The 20,609-nt window shown below is 38.3% G+C and overlaps 2 non-coding genes across 2 annotated transcripts; both read left to right on the top strand.

The window, feature by feature from the left end:
- The first annotated feature begins 2,076 nt into the window (after positions 1–2,076).
- LOC148545723 (small nucleolar RNA R71) lies at positions 2,077–2,180 on the top strand. The gene has a single exon (XR_015900653.1). It is a non-coding gene; the product is annotated as a small nucleolar RNA R71 (small nucleolar RNA).
- A 16,846-nt stretch (positions 2,181–19,026) lies between these two features.
- On the top strand, positions 19,027–19,130 carry LOC148545722 (small nucleolar RNA R71). Its single transcript, XR_015901424.1, has one exon. It is a non-coding gene; the product is annotated as a small nucleolar RNA R71 (small nucleolar RNA).
- The last annotated feature ends 1,479 nt before the right edge of the window (positions 19,131–20,609 follow it).

Genomic DNA, 20,609 nt, shown 5'->3' with positions numbered 1-20,609 from the left:
TTGTAGTGCTTGATGTCTTCTCCTCTCACTATGAAAACGTCCCCATTTGATTCCTTCATGACTTCTAAATGTTCCATAGAAAGAACTTTCCTGATTGTGAACACTTGAGGGAGCTGGGAAGGAATGGTTTTGAGGCCAGGTGGGATTGGCAGATAATGACTTGATATCACTTTATCTCCCGGAGAGAAACCTTCAGTGGGAATTTTCTTGTTTCTCCACCCTCTTGGCAATTTCTTTACAATTCTTCCCTTTCTCTTGAGGATTTCTTCATTGACCCTTATGCCAGGAGGATCCTTCTGATCTGTTTCTATTGATTCTTGTGGCTTTAACTCTTGCAATTCTTGTTTGCCTTCCAAGGACTGTTTCAGAGTTTCAGCTGCTGGATTGCTTTCCTCCAAACACAGATGGCTATTATCATCCTTAGGCTTTTCAGGTTCTGGTTCAGGCTCAGATGCAGGTTTGAAAACATTGAAAATGAGCTGTTCATCATGTATTCTCAAAATTAGCTCTCCTTGTTCTACATCTATGAGCGCTCTAGCAGTGGCTAGAAATGGCCTTCCCAGAATGATAGGGTGTAGGTAGCTTTCCTCCATGTCCAAAATGACAAAGTCTGTGGGGAAGAAATAATTTCCCACTTTCACCAGCACATTTTCAACTACCCCTTCAGCTTGCTTCTGAGTTTTGTCAGCCAGTTGTATGATTACATCAGTGGATCTCACCTCATTCAGTTGTAGCCTCTTCATAAGAGTCAGAGGCATCACATTTATGCTAGCTCCTAGATCACAGAATCCTCTGTCAATTTTTGTTTCCCCTATGATGCAGGGGATATGAAAACTTCCTGGGTCTGTTTTCTTAGAGACTATGTCCTTCTTGATGAGGGCACTGCATTCTTTGTTCATTATTACAGTTTGTCCTCCCTTCAAAACTCTTTTCTTGCTCAGCAATTCCTTTAAATACTTGATATGTGTAGGCATCTGCTGGAGAATCTCAAGGAAGGGAATATTGATATGGAGAGACTTAAATGTCTCTAAAAACCTTGAATAGGTTTTCCCTTTTTCACCTCCTCCTAACCTCTGAGGAAATGGTGCTTTTGGTTGGTATGTTTCCAGCAAGCCTTTTTGCAGTTCCTTGGCTTGCTCAGTTTCACTTTCCTGCTTAGCTTCTTCCACACCTTCCTTCAAGATTTCTGGCTCCTGTTCTGAGGGTCTGATTCCTTCTTCTTCTGAGACTTCCTTCAATATGGTGATGGCCTTGCATTCTTCCCATCTCACTCCCTTTTGTTCCCCTTTAGGATTCTTTTCTGTGTCACTAGGGAACACTGCAGTTGACTTGGGGGCCTGTTGAGATAGCTCTCCTACTTGAGACTCCATCCTCTTGAGTCTTTCACCATGGTTCCTTAAGGTAGATCTCACATCATCCCTAAAGCTTTTCAACTCACTTATGTCCTGACCCATGTTTGCCAGCATTCCTTCTATCCTGTTTAATTGATCTTGAAATTGTTGGTTCGAATTAGGTTGGGTAGGTTGATTATTTTGGCCATGATATGATGGTTGGGAGTAAGTGTTTTGTGTGGCTTGGTATGATCTTTGGTTGGAGTTTTGGTATGTGGACTTGTTATGTTGGTTTTGTTGGTTTCCCCACCCAAAATTTGGGTGGTTTTTCCAGCCTGGGTTGTAAGTGTTGGAATGTGGATCATATGGTTGCCTTTGTTGATTTCCTACATAATTGGCCTCTTCCCAATCACCTCCTTCAGTGCTTACTTCCTCTTGATCTTGTGTGTGTATTGCAGCCACTTGCTTTGTTTCTAATTTCCTGGTGAGCTCTGCTAGTTGCTTGGCAAACACCTTGTTTTGGGCTAAAATTGTATCAACATGGTTCAGCTCCATGACTCCCTTAGTGTTGTGTCTCTCTGAAGCATAGTAGTACTCATTCTCAGCCACTATCTCAATCACTTCAATGGCTTCTTCCACAGTCTTTTTCCTGTTCAATGAACCTCCTGATGAATTGTCTACAACCTTCCTTGATTCATAAGAAAGTCCATCATAGAAAATATGCAATTGCACCCAGTCATGGAACATGTCTGGTGGGCATTTCCTTGTCAAATCCTTGAATCTCTCCCATGCCTCGTAGAGAGTTTCACCATCTTGTTGTCTAAAAGTCTGAACCTCAGATCGAAGCCTATTGACCTTTTGTGGGGGGGTAGAAACGTGCCAGAAACTTGCTTTCCACCTCGTCCCATGTTGTTAGGCTCCCCCTTGGGAATGATTCCAGCCACTTAGCTGCCTTGTCCCTAAGTGAAAATGGGAACAAAAGCAGTTTATAGGCATCTTCCTGGACTCCATTGGACTTCACAGTGTCGCAAATTCTCAGGAATTTTGTGAGGTGTTGGTTTGGATCTTCATTAGCACTCCCACCAAATGAACAATGATTCTCCACAAGTGATATTAGCTGTGGTTTGAGCTCAAAATTGTTGGCCTGAATGGGTGGTTTCTGAATGCTGCTACCACAATTCCCAGAGGTTGGGTTTATGTATGAACTAAGAACCCTCCTCTCAGGAATGGCATTGTTTCCATCAGCTCTCTCATGGTTGTGAACTTCTCTATCCATGTTGAGATCTAGAGCTTCCTCAAAATTGTCCTCAGATTCTCCTTCAGATTCTTCTTCTCCCAGTACTCTCTTCCCTCTTGCTTCCCTTCTAAGTCTATGAAGGGTCCTCTCTGGTTCGGTATATGGAGGAGTTGATGTCTCTCCTCTCCTACCTGTCATACAAGAACACCGCACAGGCAACAAACAATTGAAATACTCTTGGTTAATGGAAGAGTATGGTTAGAGTAGTTGAGGAATTAATTCAAATAGTTAGTGAGTCAGTGAGTTAGTTGCTTGAATTTAAAGGCATAAAGAAAGAAAGCATGTAACAGAGTGCAGAAATTAAAATTCAACAAGTAACTTGAACTGAATTAACAAAGCAAGAAAAATGCTCAATCTAGTTAACTTCCAATTGAAGAATTGTCAATCGAAAACCAATCCCCGGCAACGGCGCCATAAACTTGATGCGCATAAACTAGTTATGCCACGATTTAGGAAATTGCACGATCGGCAAAATTCCTTCCGGCAAGTGCACCGGTTATCGTCAAGTAAAAACTCACAATAGAGTGAGGTCGAATCCCACAAGGATTGGTTGAATGAGCAATTCGGATTAGAAGTGTGTCTAGTTGAGCGGAATCAAGACTTAGATGAGAATTGCGGAATGTAAAATTGGCGGGAAACGTAAATGACAAGAAATTGAAATGGCGGAATCTTAAATTGCATGAATTAAAGAGCAAAAGCTAAATTGCTGAAATTAAAAGGGAATGGGGGTGATTGCATGAATTGAGTTGCAGAATGTAAAGAGAAAGTGGAAATCAGAAATGGGGAATTCATTGGGTGTTAGGAGATATTGAGATCTCCGAATCAAAACATTTTTATTCCTTTCTCAACCAATGCATTCATTGAATTTTGCTTGGCAATCTTATATGATTGGATCCCAATCCCTTGGCTCACCAATTCTCTCTAAAAACGAACAAATTCCCAATCCCTTGGTTTAAATGTTCATAAGAAGAGATGATGCTCGATCACTGATTATACCACACAGTTTCATGAACCACAATTTGGTAGGATTACATGTCACAATATCCATCCAAACCCCAATCCAATTCACTGTGAGAAAGCTTCTCTAGCATGAATCCTCCATTCCTTTCCCAAGGTTCCGAAGGATTCCAATTATGGGTAGTTTCTTTCCCAAGACAACTACCCAATGGAATTAGATCGAGAAGCTTTCTAACAAAATTCAAGAGAAAAGATTGAAGAAGAAGATAAAACTATTATTGATTCATTGAATTACAATAGAGCTCCCTAACCCAATGAAAGGGGTTTAGTGAGTCATAGCTCTGAATTCAATTACAAAGGTATGAAAACTAGCAAAAAATGAAAAGGTCAAAAGTCCTTCCTAACTTAAATTCTATCCTATTTATACACTTTCTATATTGAGCTTCTGTTGTGTTTCTTGGGCTTTGAGGCCTCTCCCTGCTTTCCTTTTGCTTTGGGTTTATGATCCATAATCTTGATGAGGCTGCTGATCCACATTCTGTAACATTCATTGAGCCAACTTAGTGATAATCAAGTAATGACACATGACTCAACAAATTGAAAATCCAGACTCATCAATCCTTCAGGCCCAATCCCATAAACCATGATATTCAATTGGGTTTCATACCAGAGTAAGTTTAAGTTAATGTTTGTGCTCAAATACTAACTTAAACCGCAATATTTTTGGCCCAGAAACCTTTTCCAAGAGTGGCGTTTAAGTTGCAGTTTAAGCTTAAACTGCAGCTTAAACGCCAGACACTTCCAGTGATGCCTTTTGTGGAAGCACGTTTAAGCTTCAGTTTAAGGTTAAACTGAAGCTTAAACGTGGAAATGGAAGAAGGCAGCCCTGGAGGGTAACTTAGTCGAACACGTTTAAGCTTCAGTTTAAGGTTAAACTGAAGCTTAAACGTGGAGATAGGAAAGGCAGCCCTGGAGGTCGAACACGTTTAAGCTCCAGTTTAAGGTTAAACTGGAGCTTAAACGTGGAAATAGAGAAAGCCATCCTGGAGGTCGAACACGTTTAAGCTCCAGTTTAAGGTTAAACTGGAGCTTAAACGTGGAAATGGAGAAAGCAACCCTGGAGGAGAAAACTTGGTCGAACACGTTTAAGCTCCAGTTTAAGGTTAAACTGGAGCTTAAACGTGGAAATGGCTCCCTGGTGCATTTCCCATTTCTGGCGTTTAACCTCCAGTTTAAGGTTAAACTGGAGGTTAAACGTGGAAATGCTTCCTGAGTGGAATTCTCATTCTGGCGTTTAACCTCCAGTTTAAGGTTAAACTGGAGGTTAAACTTCAGTTTCAGCATTTCTTAGCCTTCATGATTCTGGCGTTTAAGTTCCAGTTTAAGCTTAAACTGGAACTTAAACTCCACATGTGATATTCAAGCTTCCTTTATTGATTTTTGTTGCTTCCTTGCCTAGCCTCTTCTTCCCTGAAATCATCCAAACAATTGCATCAAAGTCTTGCAAAATTTCATGAGAAATCTTCCATTCATAGCATTCAAGTAATATAACTAAAACTCATGGAATTTGCATCAAAATCATACTGTTTGGATGGTTCATTGCTTTGTTATTCATTTAACCATTCTTGGTTACTTTAAGCTCAAGAAAATGCATAAAACAACTAAAACTAACAGAAAAATGCTAGTGAAACTAGCCTAAGATGCCTTGGCATCACAACACCAAACTTAATACTTGCTTGTCCCTAAGCAAGTCCTGAGTTATTTGAGAAGAAAGTATGAAACAGAAAGCAGTTACATTGGCTATATTAGCAAGCATTTGAAGTTCATCAGAAGGGTTTTATGCAGAAAGTTGCAGTATCACTTTTTCATTCTTATCAGGTAAGATTATCACTTTTTCATTGCATCCATCAAACACTGCTATGGCCTCTTGTTACTCTTATGTCCTTGGCACTTTTCTCTTCTTTGTTTTTCTTTTTCTTTTTCTTTGAGCTCCTTTGCTCCTTGTTTGCTTAGTGTCATGTGTTGCACACGCCTTTGGCATTTTCTTTTTCTTATCAGTGCACTACACATATCCACTGCAGGCATTTTAGTTCACATTTCTTCTTGAGACATTGGTGCCCAGCACCTCTTTGTGTGACTAAATGTTTTGTATTTAGGTTGCTCTTGATAATGGACTTTTGGTTGATAATCCCGGGTTAGTTAACCCAAGTTACCAAGTGTTGAAACACTCCTCAGAACCTATTCATCCAAGCATATCCTTAATACATAAACACCACAGGCATTTGTCTCAGAAGTTCAAACCATTGGTGCCTAGCTTATTTTCTCAATTTTTTTTTTTTGCTTTTTGGTTGCCTTTTTTTAGTGGCTTTTTCTTCTTCTTTTTCTTTCTTTTTCATGGCCAAAGACATTTATTCATTAAGATCCATAGACAGTTTTCAATTTCTACACAAAAAATGATAATTCTACACTCTATTTCCAGTGATCTGACTAAACAATCAAGCATGCATACCACCACTTAATTCTACTTGATTTGTCACTAATTGAGCCAAGTTACTTTTGTTCAAACTTTTCTTTTATTTTTGGAAACAGAACAAGCATGGCAAGCATTTGTTTAAGAAGGTGAAGTTATATCCAACATCTAGGCATTCACTTTATTCAAAGCACTAAACAGACAAACATACTAGAAACTTTACATTCCAGACAGATTCAACAATTTCAGTTTATACCAGAACAAGCATGCTTTTGTTTGCCCATTTTAAAGAAATGTCAAGGAACAACACCACCTTGTGAAATTTCTTGTTTTCTCTTTGTTGCCAGGAACAATTTGATTTCTCCTTCTTCTCCTAGTTGTTGCTTCATGTTCTTTCTAAGATCCTTGTTTCCTTTCCTGCAAAGAGTGATGAAGTTGCTTGCTTCTCAAGCACTTGAGTGGTTAGCTCAACTATGTATGGGCAAGTGTCTGAGTCTTAAGTTGGTGTGTGAACACCAAACTTAGTCTCCTACTTACTTCTCTGTTCTTTGAATCCTTGAATTCTCCTTGGAATGAAGTTGCTGCTAAGGATTTTAAGCATTTCTGTGATTGCTTAGAATGGTTGTTTCTTTCATATAATTCAAAGGTTGTTGTGTTCAGTTGAGCTTTATGGTGGAACACCAAACTTAGAGTCACACATTCCCCTTTGAATTATTGATCCACGAATTCATTGTTTGGTGTGAAACACCAAACTTAATTCTTTGCAATGCACAGAAACTACTTCACCTTTTTATTGAAACAAATAAAAGAAACAGCAAGGGAGTATTACCTCAGGTTGGGTTGCCTCCCAACAAGCGCTTCTTTAACGTCACTAGCTTGACGGTTGCCCCTTGTTAGGGTGGATTGTAGTGCTTGATGTCTTCTCCTCTCACTATGAAAACGTCCCCATTTGATTCCTTCATGACTTCTAAATGTTCCATAGAAAGAACTTTCCTGATTGTGAACACTTAAGGTTAAACTGGAGGTTAAACTTCAGTTTCAGCATTTCTTAGCCTTCATGATTCTGGCGTTTAAGTTCCAGTTTAAGCTTAAACTGGAACTTAAACTCCACATGTGATATTCAAGCTTCCTTTATTGATTTTTGTTGCTTCCTTGCCTAGCCTCTTCTTCCCTGAAATCATCCAAACAATTGCATCAAAGTCTTGCAAAATTTCATGAGAAATCTTCCATTCATAGCATTCAAGTAATATAACTAAAACTCATGGAATTTGCATCAAAATCATACTGTTTGGATGGTTCATTGCTTTGTTATTCATTTAACCATTCTTGGTTACTTTAAGCTCAAGAAAATGCATAAAACAACTAAAACTAACAGAAAAATGCTAGTGAAACTAGCCTAAGATGCCTTGGCATCAGGATCTACTGCAATTTGGTTGTAACCTGAATAGCCATCCAAAAAGCAGTAATATTCGTGACTTGCTAGTCTCTAGCATCTGGTCTATGAATGGTAAAGGAAAGTGATCCTTCCTGGTGGCTATATTGAGCCTTCTGTAATCAATACACATACGCCACCCTGTAACTGTTCTTGTAGGAACCAGTTCATTCTTTTTATTATGAACCACTGTCATGCCTCCCTTCTTGGGGACAACTTGGACAGGGCTCACCCAGGGGCTATCAGAAATAGGATAAATAATCCCAGCCTCCAGTAACTTGGTGACCTCTTTCTGCACCACCTCCTTCATGGCTGGATTTAGCCGCCTCTGTGGTTGAACCACTAGCTTAGCATCGTCCTCCAATAGGATCTTTTGCATGCATCTTGCTGTGCTGATGCCCTTAAGATCACTTATGGACCACCCAAGAGCTGCCTTGTGTGTCCTTAGCACTTGAAGTAGTGCTTTCTCTTCCTGTGGATTTAAAGCAGAGCTTATGATCACCGAAAAAGTGTCACCTTCTACCAGAAATGCATATTTCAGGGATCGTGGTAGTGGTTTGAGCTTGGGTTTAGGAGGTTTCTGCTCTTCTTGAGGAATTTTCAGAGGCTCTTTTATTTCCTCTGATTCCTCTAAATCAGGCTGAACATCTTTAAAGAGGTCTTCTAGCTCTGATTCGAGACTCTCGGCCATGTTGATCTCCTCTACCATGGAGTCAATAATATCAACACGCATGCAGTCTTTTGATGTGTCTGGATGCTTCATTGCCTCAACAGCATTCAGCCTGAACTCATCCTCATTGACTCTTAAGGTCACTTTCCCTTTTTGGACATCAATGAGGGTTCTTCCATTTGCTAGGAAAGTTCTTTCTAGAATGAGAGTTGCACTCTTGTGCTCCTCCATCTCCAGCACTACAAAGTCAGTGGGAAAGGCAAATAACCCAACCTTGATAATCATGTCCTCAATTATGCCCGATGGATATTTAATGGAGCCATCAGCAAGTTGAAGACATATCCGGGTTGGTTTGACCTCTTCAGTCAAGCCAAGCTTTCTGATAGTGGATGCAGGGATTAGATTGATACTTTCCCCAAGATCACATAAAGTTGTTTTGGTACAAGTACCCTCTAGTGTGCATGGTATCATAAAGCTTCCGGGATCCTTAAACTTTTCTAGTAAGCTTGTTAGAATGACTGCACTGCATTCTTTAGTGAGAAAAACGTTTTCTGTTTCTCTCCAATCCTTCTTATGACTTAAGATCTCTTTCATGAACTTAGCATAAGAGGGTATTTGCTCAAGTGCCTCTACAAACGGAATCTTTATTTCAAGAGTCCCGAGATAGTCTGCAAAGCGGGCAAATTTTTTATCCTATTCCGCTTGGCGGAGTTTCTGAGGATAAGACATTTTGGCTTTGTATTCTTCAATCTTATTTGCTGCAGGTTTATTTCCTACAGAGGCAGGTTGAGAAGCCTTCTTGAGGGAGTTATTATCAGCACTTGTAGGTGTCTGATCCCTCACTGGCGTTTGAACGCCAGAACTGGACATAGATTGGGCGTTTAACGCCAGATTCCTATCCTTTTCTGGCATTTGAACGCCAGAACTGAACATAGATTGGGTGTTTAACGCCAGTTTTTCACCCTTTTCTGGCGTTTGAATGCCAGACTTATTTCTCTCTGGGATCTTACTGTCCTCAGAGGGATTTTGGGTAGTAAGTTGCTCATCCTCTGTCAGCTGTTCTTTTCTTGGCTTTCTGCTGCTTTGAGTTGAGGTATTTAATGTTTTTCCACTTCTTAATTGAACTGCTTGGCACTCCTCTGTTATCTGTTTTGATAGCTGCTGTTTTGTCTAATTCAATTGTGATTCCATATCCTTGTTAGCATTTTTGGTTTCTTGTAGCATCTCCTTAAATTATGCTAACTGCCTTGTTATGGAAGATAGTTGCTGATTGAGTTCAGCAACTTGTTCCTGAGGACTAAAGTCAATTGATACTGCCTTAGCTTCTTCTTTCATGGAGGACTCATTACTTATGTACAGATGCTAATTTCTAGCAACTATATCAATAAGCTCTTGAGCCTCTTCAATAATTTTTCTCATGTGTATAGATCCACCAGCTGAGTAGTCTAGAGATACCTGAGCTTTTTTGTAAGCCTGTAGTAGAAGATGTCTAACTGTACCCACTCTGAAAACATTTCAGAGGGGCATTTCCTTAGCATCCCTCTGTACCTCTCCCAGGTGTTATAAAGGGATTCATCATCCTCTTGTTTAGAGCCTTGGATGTCTAGCCTTAGCTGTGTCATCCTTTTTGGAGGGAAATATTGATTCAGAAATTTGTCTGATAACTGTTTCCATGTTCTTATGCTTGCTGTAGGTTGGTTATTTAACCACCTTTTAGCTTGATCTTTTACAGCAAATGAAAATAGTAATAATCTGTAGACATCCTGATCTTCTTCCTTTTCACGTACTGTGTCAGTAATTTGCAAGAACTGTGCCAGAAACTCAGTAGGTTCTTCCTGAGGAAGACTAGAATACTGGTAATTTTGCTGCACCATGACAATGAGCTGAGGATTTAGCTCAAAACTGCTTGCTTTGATTGGAGGTATACAGATGCTGCTCCCATATGCTGCAGTAATGGGGTTAGCATATGACCCCAGAGTCTTTCTGGACTGTTCGTTTCCATTTATGTCCATGATGGATAAAATGGAATTGATATGAATTGCAAACAAAATATGTTTTTGTTTTTATTTTATTTAAGTAGAAACAAACTGAATTATTAAGAATAAATAAAAATAATAAGATAAAATAAAATAATTAGAAATTAAAATATAAATTTCGAAAACTAAGAGAAAAATAAATTTGAAAATGAAAATAATTATTTAATTAAGAAGATTTGAAAAACTTTGGATATGATTTTTGAAAAAGATTTTGAATTTTGAAATTTCAAAACTAAGATAAGATAGAATAGGAAGTTTTAAAATAAAAATCTGAATTTTTTAAAGGAAAATTTGAAAATTAATTGAAATAAAGAGAAAAGATATTTTTGAATTTAATGAAGAAAGAGAAAAATAGTAAAAATGACACCAAACTTAAATTTTTAGATCAAAACAAAGGAAACAAACAGGAAAACTTTGAATATCACGATGAACACTAAGAACAACTTTGAAAAATTTTTAAGAAAACAGAAACACAAAGGACACCAAACTTAAAAATTTTTATATTATGATCACTAATAATTCAAAAAAAAAATGAAAGAAAAATAAAATCATGCAATTGACACCAAACTTAAAATATGAAACTAAACTTAAACAGAAAAACTCAATTATTAGTTTATAAAAATTTTTGAAAATTTTAAAAAGAGAAAATAAGGATTTTAAAAAAAGTTTTAACCAAATACAATAATAGAAGACTCTAAACCAAAAAGAAAATATTTTCCTAATCTAAACAACAAAATAAACCGTCAGTTGTCCAAACTCGAACAATCCCCGGCAATGGCGCCAAAAACTTGGTGCACAAATTGTAAATCACACTTTTCACAACTCGTACCACTAACCAGCAAGTGCACTGGGTCGTCCAAGTAATACCTTACGTGAGTAAGGGTCGATCCCACGGAGATTGTCGACTTGAAGCAAGCTATGGTTATTTTGTAATTCTTAGTCAGGAAATTAATAATATAAATTGTTGGATTTATGAAGAATAATTAACATAAAATAAATAATACTTATTATGCAGTAATGTGGAACAAATTGAGGTTTTGAAGATGCTCTGTCTTCTGAATTTTTGCTTTCCTACTGTCTTCTTCTTCATGCACGCAGGTTTCCTTCCAAGGAAAGCTCTATATTGGTGGATCACCGTTGTCAATGGCTACCATCCATCCTCTCAGTGAAAATGGTCCAAATGCGCGGTCACCGCACGGCTAATCATCTGTCGGTTCTCACTCATGTTGGAATAGAATCCGTTGATTCTTTTGCGTCTGTCACTACGCCCAACACTCGCGAGTTTGAAGCTCGTCATATTCATCCCTTCCCAGATCCTACTCGGAATACCACAGACAAGGTTTAGACTTTCCGGATCTTAGAAATGGCCGCTAATAATTCTAGCCTATACCACGAAGACTCTGATCATGAACCAGGAGGCTAAGAGATACACACTCAAGCTAGTGTAGATAGAACAGAGGTGGTTGTCAGGCATGCATTCCTAGGTGAGAATGATGATGAATGTCACGGATCATCACATTCATCAGGGTGAAGTGCGAGTGATATTCTTAGAATAGAAACAAGCGTGATTGAATGAAAAATAGTAGTAATTGCATTAATTCATCAAAACACAGCAGAGTTTCTCACCCCCAATCATGGGGTTTAGAGACTCATGCCATCAGAAATACAATATTCAGATGTGAAAATGTCATGAGGTGCAAAATAAATCTCTAAAAGTAGTTTTTATACTAAGCTAGTGACCTAGGTTTACAAAAATTGAGTAGACTAAAATAAATAGTGCAGAAATCCACTTGGCGTTAAACGCCGATTTGCAACCTGTTTCTGGCGTTTAACACCAGAATAGGGTAAAGACTTGGTGTTAAACGCCGATTTGCGTCATCAAAACTTGGGAAAAGTATAGACTATTATATGTTGATGGAAAGCCCTGGATGTCTACTTTCCAACGCAATTAAAAGTGCGCCAATTGGGATTCTATAGTTCCAGAAAATCCATTTCGAGTGCAGGGAGGTCAGAATCCAACAGCATCTGCAGTCCTTTTTCAGTCTCTGAATCAGATTTTTGCTGAGGTCCCTCAATTTCAGCCAGAAAATACCTGAAATCATAGAGAAACACACAAACTCATAGTAAAGTTCAGAAATGTGAATTTTACATAAAAATAATAAAAACATAGTAAAAATTAACTAAATCATACTAAAAACTACCTAAGAACAATGCCAAAAAGCGCATAAATTATCCGCTCATCATCTACCAACCAACAAAAATTTAATGCATGAATACACATATCCAGAGGTCTTTTCAAGGGTTGTAATGGGGTTAGGGTCAATGTAGGAATGTATTTGGTTAAGTGGACTAAAATCTGAATCCTCGATTTGTAAGAACCGGCATAATCGTTTTAATAATATAATAATTTTTAAGTGCCCGGAGTAGATTCAAAATTTAGAAGTTTTAACTTGAAAATTTAAAGGTGAAATTTGATTTCAATGAATTTTTCTGAGTTGGAAAATGTATCTTTTTTGAAAAGTTTTTGTAAAAATGCGTACTGGTGCTTAAGCCGGTAGTACTAGCTCTAGTCTGTCCAGTAGGGCGTATTTTGGAAAATAAGACTTTGAAAATTGATTTATTGATTTGAAAAGACAAAAATAATTTATAATTAAAAACAGGACACTAATCTTAAAGGTTTAGGCCCAAAGTGGCCCAAACGGACTAAAAACGCTAACAGGTTGGACCGGGTCCAATGCCCAACATATATATGCTCATTTAATGAGCAATTGAGCTCATTGCACCCCAAAATGAGAGAAAGGGGCGCTGCTGGGTGACAGAAGGGAGGAAGAAGGTTACTATTCACCTCTTCCTTCAAAGCTCCATAACTTTTGATCCGGAGCTCCGATTGATAAGCTGTATGGGCACACGAATCTCTTGTCGAGCTCTTCGATTCTAGCTAGGCTTTGTTGGTAAGATCTCTCAACTCGTGCTCCAGTTTCTAGTCCTAGAATTTCTGTGTTTTTGGGTTTAGTTTTGAGTATATTTTGTGATTTTGCTTGTTTAGGTGATCTCTAGTAGCGGGTAATTGTCGGGCTTTGCCCCGATCACCATTGGATAGGGAAAGGAACCTCTATATCCTTGTGGTTTGGTGCAGTGTGAGCTTTAGTTGTTAATGCATGGTTATATTGTATGTATGAAGCTTGTTTTTGGATTTGGTGGTGGCTTTTGGTTTGGCTTTGGTGGTTTGGAGCTTGGTGGAAGCTTGTTGGAATCAAGTTTGGTGTTTGAGCATATTAGGAATCGGCCAAGGTATGGTTTCGGTTTCCTTTATATAATATGTAAAGTTTCTGGAAACTTAAGCTAGTAGACCTTAGGATAGGATTGAATTGATGTTAGTTGTTGGTTGTTATTGATTATTGTGGTTGATGATGATTGTTGAAAATTATTCGTGTTGATGAGTAATGATGGTGATTGGTTATATTGATGATTCATGAGGACTATGAGAATTTATGGTAATAAGTAAATGTATAATAGTTGTCATGATTTAGAATTATGAATATGTGACTTATTAATTGTGTATGGATTGTTGGTTACAATGGAGATTTGTGATGTAGGAATTGTAGGAGAAATAAAGGATTTGAAACTAAATGATTTAAGTATGGTGTAGTGGTTGGGTGAATTTGGTATGGAAATGATGAAAATGTGAATTTTAGGTTGTGGAATGAATTGGAGGATATGTGAATATGAACTAGGTACATTAGGAATTTTTTGAATATAGAATAAGTAATTTTGGATTGAGAGTTGGTTAAAATTGAGGTTTAGAGATTTTTGGTAAAAATGGATTTTTGGTGAACTTTGACAAATCATATCTTGAGCTACAGTTTTTGAAATTGAATGATTTTTGTATCAAATTAAAGTTGATTGATAAACCACTATTTTACGGTTTATCTTGTGCTCAATTGAGTGGATTTTATCAATCTTTCATACACTTGTTCATACTAATTGCATGGTTTTACATTTTCCTTCCTGATTTTGTGCTATGATTGAAAACATGTTTCTTTGGCCTTAAATTTGCTAATATTAATCCTCTCTTATTACCATTCGATGCCTTGATATGTGCGTTAAGTGATTTTAGGGATTACAGGGTAGGAATGGCTTAGAGGATGGAAAGGAAGCATGCAAAAGTGGAAAGAATACAAGAAACTGAAGGAACTGCTAAAGCTGTCTAGCCTGACCTTCTGGTACTAAAATGATCATAACTTGAGCTACAGAGGTCCAAATGACGCGGTTCCAATTCCATTGAAAAGCTAACATCCGGGGCTTCACAAAGATAGATAATTTGCCATAGCTGCCCTGAAGCCAGGCGACGTGCATGCGTGGATCACACGGATGCGTGACCTGGCAAAAACTCAATCCGCGCGAACGCGTGGACGACGCTAACGCGTGGCTCTGCAGCGACCTGTACGTATCAGAAATTACTGAGGGCAATTTCTGGGCTGTTTCTGACCCAATTTTTGGTCCAAAAAACACAGATTAGAGGCTATAAAGTGGGGGAATCGATCCATTCATTGATACAACAAAAACACAACATTCATATGCACAATTTTTAGGTTTTAGATGTAGTTTCTAGAGAGAGAGGCTCTCTCTTCTCTCTTAGGATTTAGAATTTAGGATTTCTCTTAAAGGTTAGGTTTACTTCTTCTGCATTCCAGGTTCTATGTTCTTTTAAATTTAGTTTCTCTTATCTACTTTTTTTTATTCTATTACTTTAGTTGCTCTATTTCTCTTGGTAATTACCTATTTAGCCAATTTGGCTTATGAACTCTTCATGTTAGATTTGAATTTATGTTTAAATACAATTTGAGGTATTTCAGATTTATGATTGCTTTCTTTTATTTATAATATAAATAATTTAGTTTTTTCTCCCTTTGCTTTGGTTGAGTAATTGGTGACACTTGAGTTCTCAAACTCAGCTGTTGATTGAAAGTTGGAATTTGCTTATTGATTTGGATCTCTCTAAAGCTAGTCTTTCCACAGGAGTTGACTAGGACTTGAGGAATCAAATTAATTACTCCACTTGACTTTCCTTTATTTAGTAAGGGTTAACTAAGTGGAAGCAATAAACAATTCTCATCACACCTGATAAGGATAACTAGGATGGGATTTCCAGTTCTTATACCTTGCACTGGTGTTCATGATAATTAATTCACTTTATTTCCAGTTTATTTTCCTGTTCCCTTTTTCAAAAACCAAAAAATATACCTTTTTCTATAACCAATAATAAATCATACTTCCCTGCAATTCCTTGAGAAGACGACCCGAGGTTTAAATACTTCGGTTATAAATTTTATTGGGTTTTTTTACTTGTGACAACCAAACTTTTGTACGAAAGGATTCACTGTTGGTTTAGAAAATATACTTACAACGTGATTATTTTTATAAAATTCTTTACTAGCAAGAATCTAAGGAGTTGAGGAATCAAATTGATTAGTCCATTTGACTTTCCTTTATTTAGTAAGGGTTAACTAAGTGGGAGCAATGACAATTCTCATCACACCTAATAAGGATAACTAGGATGGGATTTCCAGTTCTCATACCTTGCCAAGAGTTTTTCTAGTTATTAATTTACTTTACTGTTAATTTATTTCCTTGTTCCCTATTTCAAAAAAAACCCAAAAAGATACTTTCCATAACCAATAATAAATCATACTTCCCTGCAATTCCTTGAGAGACGACATGAGGTTTAAATACTTCGGTTATAAATTTTATTGGGTTTTGTTACTTGTGACAACCAAACTTTTGTACGAAAGGATTCTCTGTTGGTTTTGAAACTATACTTACAACGCGATTATTTTTATAAAAATTCTTTACCGACAGAGTTCTGATCGTCAATGATTTAAAGAGCTTTAAAATGGTATAGATTTTTGTAGAAATTGAAATTTTGTAGAGAAAGATATGATCGTCAGAAGTTGGTGCCAAAAATCTTAATTCTGTGAAATTGTAGAATTTGTGATTTTTGGTTTTTGTGCGTACGCACAACCTAGTGTGCACGCACACGCTGGAAGGTGCCTTCTGTTGAGGGCATTCGCACATATCGGTGCGTGTACGTAGAATCAAAATTTTTACTCCTGTACGTATGCACAACCCTATGCGTACGCACACATCTTGAAAATCCTCCTGGGCGTGCGTACGCACACTGCCTTATTTTTTAATGAAAACCTTGTTTTTAACTGTTTTACCTTCCTGAAAAGCTTGCAAACTTCCGTAACACTTGTTTAAAATCTTTTTGCCAGTTTTAGGTTCATGAATCAAGGAAGAAATAATAAAGGAATAAAAAGAGTATTTTTAGTTATGAGTTTAGAGCCGGTGACATAGGTTTGGAAGGTTTGTGTAATCCCTAGCTTGAATTGGTGAATGTTGAATTGTGAAGTTTATGGTTGAAGAGATTATTGAGAAAAGAGAATGCTTATGATGAATTTGAAAAGTGGAAACTAGTGATGGGATGGTTATGATGAGTTGAGAACTTGGAAAGGAATGATAAAATTATTGGATTATAGGGAGTGTGCGGAGCCTATATCTCTAGCGTGGTAGATTTTTCTACTTCATGACTAGTTGTTGTTGAGAGTGTGCGGGGCCTATATCTCTGGCGTGCCAGATTTTTCTGCATCATGAGTAGTTGTGGTTGTTTCCTTCTCTGCTGCATGAAGTGTGCAGGGCCTATATCCCCAGCGTAGTAGACTCCCTACTGCATGAGTGTGCAGGGCACTATATCTCTGACGTAGCAGATTCGCTGCTGTATGAGTGTGCAGGGCACTATATCTCTCGCGTGGCAAAAATGGCTACATCCGGAAGGATGTGTCAGGTTGGCATTTACGGACTGACAAGTGATATCACGAGCCAATAGGACAGGCATTCATCATATGCATCTCTTATATACTTGTTTGCTTTGATTACTTGAGTTTGCCTAACTGTGTAATATGCCTACTTGCTATATATGAATATTACCTGTGTATTACTTGCTTGCATTATCTGTGATTGTCCGGTGCTGAGAAGGATAGGTAGGCGGTGGCGATGGGATCGCACGGAGGTTAGGTTGGTGAAGGTTGTGGGATACAGTGGTGTGACTATTTCTAATTAGAAATCCCCTAAGTTTAGATAACCATGCTTATGGTTTATGGTTTAATTTATTTATTTAGATAACAAGACATTGAAGATAAGTTGTTCATTATGTATCCTCAGTATTAGCTCTCCTCGCTCCACATCTATAAGTGCTCTGGCTGTGGCTAGGAATGGTCTTCCCAATATGATTGGATGGAGGTGACTTTCTTCCATCTCCAAAATAACAAAGTCTGTGGGAAGGAAGTTGTTCCCAACCTTTACTAGCACGTTCTCAACCACTCATATGGCTTGTTTTTGAGTTTTGTCAGCCAACTTAATGATTACGTCTGTGGGCATTAGCTCATTGATCTGAAGCTTCTTCATGAGGGATAAAGGCATTAAGTTGATGCTTGCTCCCAGGTCACAGAGTCCTTTATCAATTACTGTTTCTCCTATAGCACAAGGGATGTAAAAACTCCATGGATCCTTCCTTTTTGTAGGCAACTCTGTTTGAATGAGAGCACTGCACTCTTTATTCATCAATATTGTTTGTCCTCCCTTTAGTGAATTTTTCTTCGTCAGCAGCTCCTTCATACATTTAATGTATGAGGGCATTTGTTGGAAAGCCTTGATGAATGGTATGTTTACATGGAGAGATGCAAACATGTCGAGGAATTTTGAGTACACTCTCCTTTCTACACCGCCCTTGAGTTTTTGGGGAAAAGGTTCATATGGGTTCAGAATCTCCTTCTCCCTTAACCCCTTCTTCTGTGTGGAGTTGGTTTCTTGGTCACCCTCTTCCTGCTTCTCTGCTGGAATATCTCGAGAGTGTTCTAAGGGTTTGTTGAGTTCTTCCACACTCCCCTCATCACTTATAGTGACCATCTTGCATTCTTCCCATCTTACTTTCTTTGCTTTACCTCTCGAGTTTTTCTCCGTGTCACTTGGGAAGCTATCAGTAGGTTTAGGAATCTTCTCAGAGAGGTATCCCACTTGAAATTCCAGCCTCTTGATGGTGTCTCCCTTGTTTTTGATATTAGCTCGCACCTCATCCTTGAACACTCTATTATCCTAGATTTCCTTGCATATACCTTCAAGTAGAGTCTCAATTCTGGAGAGTCTATCTTCGGATGGTGATGGTGAGTTGAGGTTGGAGGGGTGAGAAGGGCCATTTTGGTTTTGATATGGATATTGAGAGGTATTATTGGGTGGGTGTTGATAAGATCTCTGTGTGGAATGTTGGTGAGTTACATTGTTGTTGGGGTTGTGACGTCTCTGATCTTGGCCTTGATCTTGCTGATTTTCCCACCCAAAGTTTGGGTGGTTCTTCCAACCAGTATTATAAGTTTTGGAGTATGGATCATGGGTTTGCCTAGTTGAGTTCCCAATATAGTTGGCTTGTTCCTGGTCACCCTCTTTCTCTGCATTCACTCCTTCTTGAGCTGCTGATGAGGTAGTGATTGCTGCAAGTTGGTTTCTTTCCATCTTCTTGGTAAGGTCAACCAGCTACTTGGTGATCATCTTGTTTTGAGCCAGAAGTGCGTCCATATTGTTCAACTCCATTACTCCTCGAGTGTTGCCCCTTTCAGAAGCATAGAAGTAGTCATTCTTAGCTACAGTCTCGATGACATTTATGGCTTCTTCAATGGTCTTCTTCTTATTCAGAGATCCCCCGGATGAGTGGTCTACTGCCTTCTTTGATTCATAAGAAAGACCCTCATAGAAAATGTGTAACTATACCCATTCATTGAACATGTCTGGCAGGCACCTTCTTGTTAAGTCTTTAAACCTCTCCCATGCTTCATAGAGAGTTTTACCATCTTTTTGTCTGAAGGTTTGTACCTCAGCTCTCAACCTGTTGATTCTTTGAGGAGGGTAGAATCTTGCCAAGAATTTGTTCACCACCTCTTCCCAGGTTGTTAAACTCTCCTTCGGGAAGAATTTTAGCCATTTAGATGCTTTATCCTTGAGTGAAAAGGGAAATAGAAGTAGTCTATAGGTGTCAGGATGAACACCATTAGACTTCACAGTATCACATATCCTTAGGAAGGTGGTTAGATGTTGATTGGGGTCTTCTTGGGCACTTCCTCCGAATGCACAGTTGTTCTGGACTAGGGTGATGAGCTGGGGTTTTAGTTCAAAGTTATTGGCATGTATGGTTGGCTTTTGGATGCTATTTCCACAATTTCCTGGATTTGTCGGGCCTTCTCTGGCATGGTTGTGAGCCTCTTCTTCATGATAGTTTTCCGTATTCTCCTCCTTGTCTGGTTCAAAATACTCTTCCTCTTTCTCAGCACCAACTACTGTCTTCCCTCTTGCTTCCCTCCTTAATCTAAGGAAGGTCCTCTTGGGTGCAGAACCAAAGGAAGTTGAAGCCCCGCTTCTTCTACATGTCATACAACCAACGAGGCAAAAAGCAAGAAAGAGAAAAAAATGAATGAAGAAATTACTCTTGTTAGAATGACTGTTAGTGTGAGTGACGCAATGTATCAAACAGTTAGTGGGTTAGTGAACTAAATTGTAAAAAATGAAGAAAATATAACAAACGGGTAAGGGAAAAAGGGAAGAAAATAGCTAAAACTGAAAGTAAATCACTCAGATGGAATTAAACAAAAAAAATTTCTCAATCTAGTTATCCTCCAACTTAATCATTGTCGATACAAAATTAATCCCCGGTAACGGTGCCATAAACTTGATGCACAAAAACTTGTATCGCTACAATCGGCAAGTATACCGAATTGTCGTCAAGTAAAAACTCACAATAGAGTGAGGTTGAATCCCACAGGGATTGATTGGTCAAGCAACTTTAATTAGAGGAATGTTCTAGTTGAGCTAAGTAGAAATTGAGTTGAGGAATTATAGAAAATTAAATGGCGGGAAAGTAAATAACAGAAAATGTAAATGCTGGAAGTAAATGGCAGAATGTAAATGGCGGAAAGTAAATTGCAGAATCTTAAATGGGAATTTGGGGAGATGAGCATAAAAGTAAATGGCAGAAGATAAAGAGAATGGGTAAGATCAGAATGGGGAATTCATTGCGCTTAGGAGATGTTGCATTCTCCGGATCAAGTTCATTCTCATCTCTTCCTCAATCAATGCATTTATTGATCTCCTTGGCAATCTTAAGTGATTGGATCCCAATTCCTTGGCAACCCAATCTCTCTAAGGTTGATCAATTGCCCAATTCCTTGATTTAATTGCTCATAGGAAGAGATGAAGTGTGGTCACTGATTACACCACATGTATTTCTAAATCAAAGTGTTGGTAGGATTATATGTCACTATATCCATCCAAACCCCAATTTGGTCCAACATGAGAAAGCAATTCTAGCATGAT

Source organism: Arachis ipaensis, chromosome B9 (genome assembly GCF_059453495.1).
Source record: "Arachis ipaensis isolate K30076 ecotype BB chromosome B9, ASM5945349v1, whole genome shotgun sequence".
In the NCBI taxonomy this organism is placed as follows: domain Eukaryota; kingdom Viridiplantae; phylum Streptophyta; class Magnoliopsida; order Fabales; family Fabaceae; genus Arachis; species Arachis ipaensis.
This window is presented reverse-complemented; position numbering and strand designations above follow the sequence as displayed.